Below are 6981 nucleotides of genomic sequence, written 5' to 3'. Positions count from 1 at the left end.
GTTCGACTGTCGATGTAACTTAAAATGTATACAATTGTAGGTTCCATTTATCTTAATCTCTAAAAGTTTTTCTTTTTAAATTTTTTTTTCTTCTCAAGGAAAATGAAATGAAATCGTTTAAAAACCATCGTCAAATCAGCATTGAAAATATCGAGGAAGCAGGCAGGTCACTTATAAAAAAGAGAACGTTCACAATAATAGTTTTACTTTTATACCCTTAATTTTTTAAATTTTGTCACTCGCTTTTCCCGTTTGGTTGTGTTGTAGATAAACGTATTATCAGTGGCTGATGAAGAAAAAGACAGCAGTCGTTGTCAATGTTTTTGTCCATGTGTTTACATAATAGTTATATGATCTTAAATAGGATTTCATTTCAGGGCAACACAACGGCGAAATATATCAAATTGACATTATTGTATGGAAAACTCTCCCCGTGTCTTCCGTTCGATTCAGATCAATTTTAATTCGGTCAAACACAGGATCGCCATCTGTCTTTATGGATTTTTCAACGAGCTGTTGACAATCGTTCCGTAATATTGAACAAACGAAAAAAATCCAAATCTGTCTTTAATGTCAAAATTTTATCAGAACTAAAAATACTGACAAGTAGCAATGTTTACAATGATATTTCCTAACAGAATCACAGCATTGAGTATATTTGAATCTGCTAAATTACAGATCAACCGTGGTGTCGAGAGACCCGTCCACATAACGTGAACTGTGTTACAAATTGATCTTACACAATTTAACAAGAAGTGGTTGGCTTTTCAATCTTGTGTGAAGAACAATGAAAAAAAAAGCTGGCAACTCCATCTTGACTGGGTGATGCAAAGTGACACAGATGATTTTAACACAGAATCCAATCATTTCTCCGGATTTTATTTTCAATCTGGTTTTAGATAGAACATACTTCAGTATTGTTCACAACTACATTGTGTTGCTCTCTTGAAGGTTGAACGAATGTATTCTTTAAATTATGAACTAGGAAAATAGTGAAGGGTGATGAAGTTAAAAGTTCTATAAATTGTACAAGACGAAAATTTAATCAAGCCTTATATCTGTTAAACATTCAAAGTCTGTTAGTCCTCTTTTAGACTAAACATCGCCACAACATCACAACAACTTTGGTTCAATGACACAAATATTATCAAATTTAATAAAATATATTAACACTGTTCAAACTTGTTCCAGTGAATATTCAGATTTCATTCAATTCAAAAGTATAGTAATATGTCCTTAGTTTTAATAATTAACGGCCAAACGATAAAAAATATAATACTTATCCGCTACTACATGTAACCAAAATATTTGCATGATAATAGTTTCTAATGTTTTCAGTCAGGGAGTGTGTTTATCATAAGGAATTTAAGATAAGGTAAGGTTGCTTTACATACAAACAAACAATAAAAGTGATAGTAAAACATATTGTTTTACGAAGGTTCACATCCCGGATCGTATTTACGTGTAAATAAATCGTTTATCATTCAGTCCAAAACTGTTGAAGCTTATCCCAAACAGGATATTCGATAGCGTTTGTGAGTTAGACTAAATTTTTCCCCTTGTCTATTGGTACAAACAACATATTTTTCCCGGCAAAATTTGGATGGTTTGAGTGAAATTAAACGAAAATTCTTCTCATTTGAAGCGTTACTACACCATATCAAGATTTACGCGACGGTTCTTGTTATTGCTCTTCTTTTTGCTGCTGCTGCTGTTGTTGTTATCGTTCTTGTTGTTATCGTTGTTGTTGTTATTGTAGTTGTTGTGTTGTTGTTGTTGTTGTTGTTGTTGTCGTTGTTGTTGTTGTGTTGTTGTTGTTGCTGTTGTCGTTGTTGATGTTGTTGTGTTGTTGATGTTGTTGTTGTGTTGTTGTTGTTGTTGTTGTTGTCGTTGTTGTTGTTGTTGTGTTGTTGTTGTTGTTGTGTTGTTGTTGTGTTGTTGTTGTTGTTGTCGTTGTTGTTGTGTTGTTGTTGTTGTTTTTGTTGTTTTTGTTGTCGTTGTTGTTGTTGTGTTGTTGTTATCGTTGTTATTGTTGTCGTTGTTGTTGTGTTGTTGTGTTGTTGTGTTGTTGTTCTTGTCGGTTGTTGTTGTGTTGTTGTTGTTGTGTTGTTGTTGTTGTTGTTGTTGCTGTTGTTGATGTTGTTGTTGTGTTGCTGTGTTGTTGTTGTCGTTGTTGTTGTGTTGTTGTTGTGTTGTTGTTGTTGTGTTGTTGTTTTTGTTGTCGTTGTTGTTGTTGTGTTGTTGTTATCGTTGTTATTGTTGTCGTTGTTGTTGTTGTTGTTGTTGTTGTTGTTGTTGTTGTTGTTGTTGTTGTTGTTGTTGTTGTTGTTGTTGTTGTTGTTGTTGTTGTTGTTGTTGTTGTTGTTGTTGTTGAAGATGAAGACACTTAGCCCTTGAGAGGCTGTTTCAACGTTTTCCGTGTAAAACTTTTTTTTATTTCAATTTTAAAATCATGTAGATATTTTTCTTGTTGCTTTTGGACTCTTCAAAAAATAAAATACAAATTCTATATAAATTATCTAGATAACAAACAACTAAATTTCTCCGACGTTACCAAAGTTTTCAGAAAGTGTTTATGGCCGGAACACATATTATCTCGCATAGACATGTTATAGATACAGGGAAGATATCAAAGTCTGTAGGACATGAGGACGGCAACAACAGCAGATGAATATATTGGACACACAATAGATAAAATGGATTCGCACTTTATCATGATGACACGCGATCAGATAGTGGTAAAAATCCTGATATCTCTAAATATTTAGGGATAACTTACAATATTCCGTACAGCTCTTCTTTGATGGAGCTGTCTCTGAAATGCCTGGGTGATATTTTCGGTTTATGCCCAGTGTATCCGTCCTGTGCCATTACCGACGAATAGAAGCAGATGGTATTTATTTCCAAAGAACAGTCTGGTTTTCAGTTTCCTTATCCTTGAACACCTTGCGTGAATTCATCAGAAGTCCATCTTAATTTTCCATCTAAGGAAATCTTGTTATTGAGGGAAGCTTGTCAAATGTTTAATGTCGTGTTTTTAATCGTTTTCAGTGATAAAAAGTGATTAGCTCTGTACATTTTGTGTCATCTCTTAATATCATAATACTTCTTTCGAACATCACATACTTCACAATTGGTAAACATATAAAACTTGAAACGGTTTATGAAGTAACGAAATTATCGATAATATTATAAGATAATCAATTTCAAATTCATTACCAAGTGCAAATGGTCCGTCGCTTTTACTTCGGCGATATTCTGATAATGTAAAATTTTATCAAAAATTTGTAAGAACGTTCAAAACATATCTTTGTAAGGATTCAAAAATCTTCTGTTTTATTTAATTGTGGAAAAGCGTTCCTAAAACTTGTTTGGTTTCGCACATTCGACAGATAAGCACGCACGGAGGTCCAGTAGAGACTTCATACATTGCTACATAATCGCCTAGAGAAAAATTTGGTAGACAGAGACTGTAGATTGTCGTTAGCAGTCGACCTTTAATCGTTAAGTACAACTTTAGTACATTTCTTCCTAAAGCTTTGCCTAGTAATCAATATCGTAAATTAGGCCGATCTAAATACCATGTTGGTCAGATGACTAGATGTGTCGCTTCATTGCTGTCTAGCCATTATACAATCTCGTGGGATTTGCTCGATCTCGCGGGAGCTGATCTCTCTAATCAGGTCGCCCTTGCATTTAGCCGTGAGTGGAAGATAAAATGGGAGAAAGACGATAATGCTTTTATTTATGGTAGACGGAAGTTCGCGCTTGGTTAGCGCCAGGAAAGGTCACTTTGCTATCAAAATTTACACAATTTTCCTTTTGGCTTGAATTTGGGAACGTTATTCCATGAAGTCATCACCAACAACAATAACCCTTTCCCCTCTAATTCCACCAACAGTTCTTCCCCCTCCCCCCATCCTCTCCTCTCTCTCTCTCTCTCTCTCTCTCTCTCTCTCTCTCTCTCTCTCTCTCTCTCTCTCTCTCTCTCTATCTATCTATCTATTTATCTATTTTTGTCTCTCTATCTCTATCTCTCTGTCTCTGTCTGCCTGTATGTATGTCTGTCTGTCAGTCTCTTTCTGTGTCTGTCTGTATGTATGTATGTATGTATGTATGTATGTATGTATGTATGTATGTCTGTCTGTCTCTTTCTGTCTCTGTCTGTCTGTCTCTCTGTGTCTTCTCAATCAATATATCACTGCCTCTCCCTCTCTCCCTCCCTCTCTCCCCCTCTCTCTCTCTCTCTCTCTCTCTCTCTCTCTCTCTCTCTCTCTCTCTCTCTCTCTCTCTCTCTCTCTCTCTCTCTCTCTCTCTCTCTCTCTCTCTCTCTCTCTCTCTCTCTCTCTCTCTCTCTCTCTCTCTCTCTCTCTCTCTCTCTCTCTCTCTCTCTCTCTCTCTCTCTCTCTCTCTCTCTCTCTCTCTCTCTCTCTCTCTCTCTCTCTCTCTCTCTCTCTCTCTCTCTCTCTCTCTCTCTCTCTCTCTCTCTCTCTCTCTCTCTCTCTCTCTCTCTCTCTCTCTCTCTCTCTCTCTCTCTCTCTCTCTCTCTCTCTCTCTCTCTCTCTCTCTCTCTCTCTCTCTCTCTCTCTCTCTCTCTCTCTCTCTCTCTCTCTCTCTCTCAGCACGTTGGGTTTATTTTTACTTTTTATCACAATATTCTGTTCTTGATAATCTTATTGTTAGAAGGAAGCTTCACCATTTGCTTGTGGCTTATTATTGGTGTAACTCGACATGTCATATTTGCATGATTAGATTCTCTACAGAAAAGACTTGAGCCGTAGATATTATATAAAATCGATTTTTATATTGTCTGTTGTAGAAACATTCAAATCTAGTTTGGTTTTGTAAATGACTTTTGTCCCTCAAGGAACAAATTGTGTTTCCATGTAAAGGCTGGCGGTTCCTTGAATAATCCAACTTCAGCAGTATAATCCCCACATCTCTCCGGCATTGCGCCATGTGTAACAGTAAAACGATGTTCTGTCTCTTTTTTCTCTTTTGGTATTAAAAGCTATCTACATGTCTTAAAAATGAACGGAGATTTATACCAAATGTGAGCACATTGAGATCCCTTGGTGACCTTTAAGCACAGTATCATTACTTTTTCTCGCGTCGTTGTCCACGATAAGACACCGGACGAGAAAAAAAGTCAAATAATGAAAGAGGAACCCGCTTAAGCTGAAAAAAACGAAAACTCGCGAAATCTTAATAACGAAGCGTAAAGTAAAATGGCGTTTTTATCCCGGTTTGGCGTCTTTGCGTGATTTTGTTTTCTTGCACGGCAAGCGAAACACTAAACTGTCAGGCAGAAGCGCCATATCTTCCGCACAACATTAAAATATACTTGCATCTTTATCGCAATTTGCTGTTCTTGAAACACGCAATTTATAATTTGTCATAAAACACGGTATTCAATCACTCGAAGGCATTGCCTCCAAATAACGGTTGTTGTTCCAAAACAAAAAATTACAACAAAGTTGTCTCCAGGCTTCAGTTACCGTGTCAGTGAGAAATTATTTATGAAATCACCAAAGATCGTATCACATCAACATGTAACTGACTAGCACTTGATAAAGAATCTAGGAATTGACGTAACATCCAGCCTTCTATTATTCTTCAGAACGGAAGATCGGAAATTCCAAATCGATCTAAATAAATATACCCGAGATAAAAATAGAATTATTCAAAAGGTCCAATAGTGAGATGAAGTAAATTTTGGGGTGTTGGTTTACACACTCATGAATGAATCACACACGAAGGGTCTTATTTTCGAGAGTTTCTGTTTTTCGCTGTTTTGGAGAGCTTTCGTTTTTCGGTATTTTGAAGACTTTTTGTTTTTCCTTGTTTTGAAGAGGTTTCTATTTTTTCGTTATTTGGGAGAGTTTCTGTTTTTCGTTATTTTCGAGAGTTTCTGGTTTTCGTTATTTTCGAGAGTTTCTGGTTTTCGTTATTTTCGAGAGTTTCTGGTTTTCGTTATTTTCGAGAGTTTCTGTTTTTCCATTATCTTGGAGAGTTTTTTTTCACTATTTGGAGAATTTCCATTTTTTTCAGTATTTTCGAGAGTTTCTGTTTATAACTATTTTCGGATTCATGTATAAAAAAAATCGCAGGTATGCCAATTCCTCACATCTATTTACTAGTATGGTCGAAATGTTCTATTACATAATCTATATATACGCATGGTGATAAATGAACGCCTGTTTTGTTTGTAATTATTGGACCTGCCAATCAATGGTTTTCTCACTGTCTGGTACTGGTCTTTATTTTTGTATTAAAGCAGTAAACACGTCTATACAACATGACATTTGACAGTTAGATGCATGAGAAAGCGTAAATTCATACATTCAGCACATGCAATGCTCGTTGTCACTTCGCTGTATTTTGATATCAATTATATATTTTAAAAAACCTTAGTTATCGGTCCCATCATAACATCGTTACAAAACCACAGTATAAATCTCTGGATGTGATCAGGTTTCCCGCCATCAGCGTCAGCTTAGTGTTTTATGGGACCTTGTATTAGACATAAACGATACTCAGTAGGAGGCCGTTCGCCACGATCAAATTGACGCAGCTCAACTTTATCGATAACAAACGTCACAAAACCTGATCGGAAAGCAGAGGTATGAGAGCCCCACGGAGCACGCATGGTTAGCCCGGCGATGGCAATACAGCTACATCATTAGATTGGTGTAGATAGTTATCGTTACCAAATAGCCTTCTTTTGATGATAGTACACACAGTACGAATAAAATTATAAGCTTTGCCCACGAAGCAGATACAATCTTCATTGACCAGATAGAAATATTGATCCTTTCTCTCTCTAATAGCTAAGATTACATGGAGGTGTTGAAAGAGCCGATAACCTTCGTCATTTGATTACGACAAAGGGAGACCGGTGTTTAGACCTTATATGGCAAGGTTTAATGCTTCAACCCAGCTTTATTAGTAAGGTGAACTCTGTCATGTAATTGCTTCAAT

This window comes from Ylistrum balloti, unplaced genomic scaffold, assembly GCF_031769215.1.
Source record: "Ylistrum balloti isolate Yb309-2 unplaced genomic scaffold, AGI_CSIRO_Ybal_v1 Utg369746, whole genome shotgun sequence".
Classification (NCBI taxonomy): domain Eukaryota; kingdom Metazoa; phylum Mollusca; class Bivalvia; order Pectinida; family Pectinidae; genus Ylistrum; species Ylistrum balloti.
The sequence above is the reverse complement of the archived record's forward strand: the minus strand, read 5'-3'. Positions refer to the sequence as shown.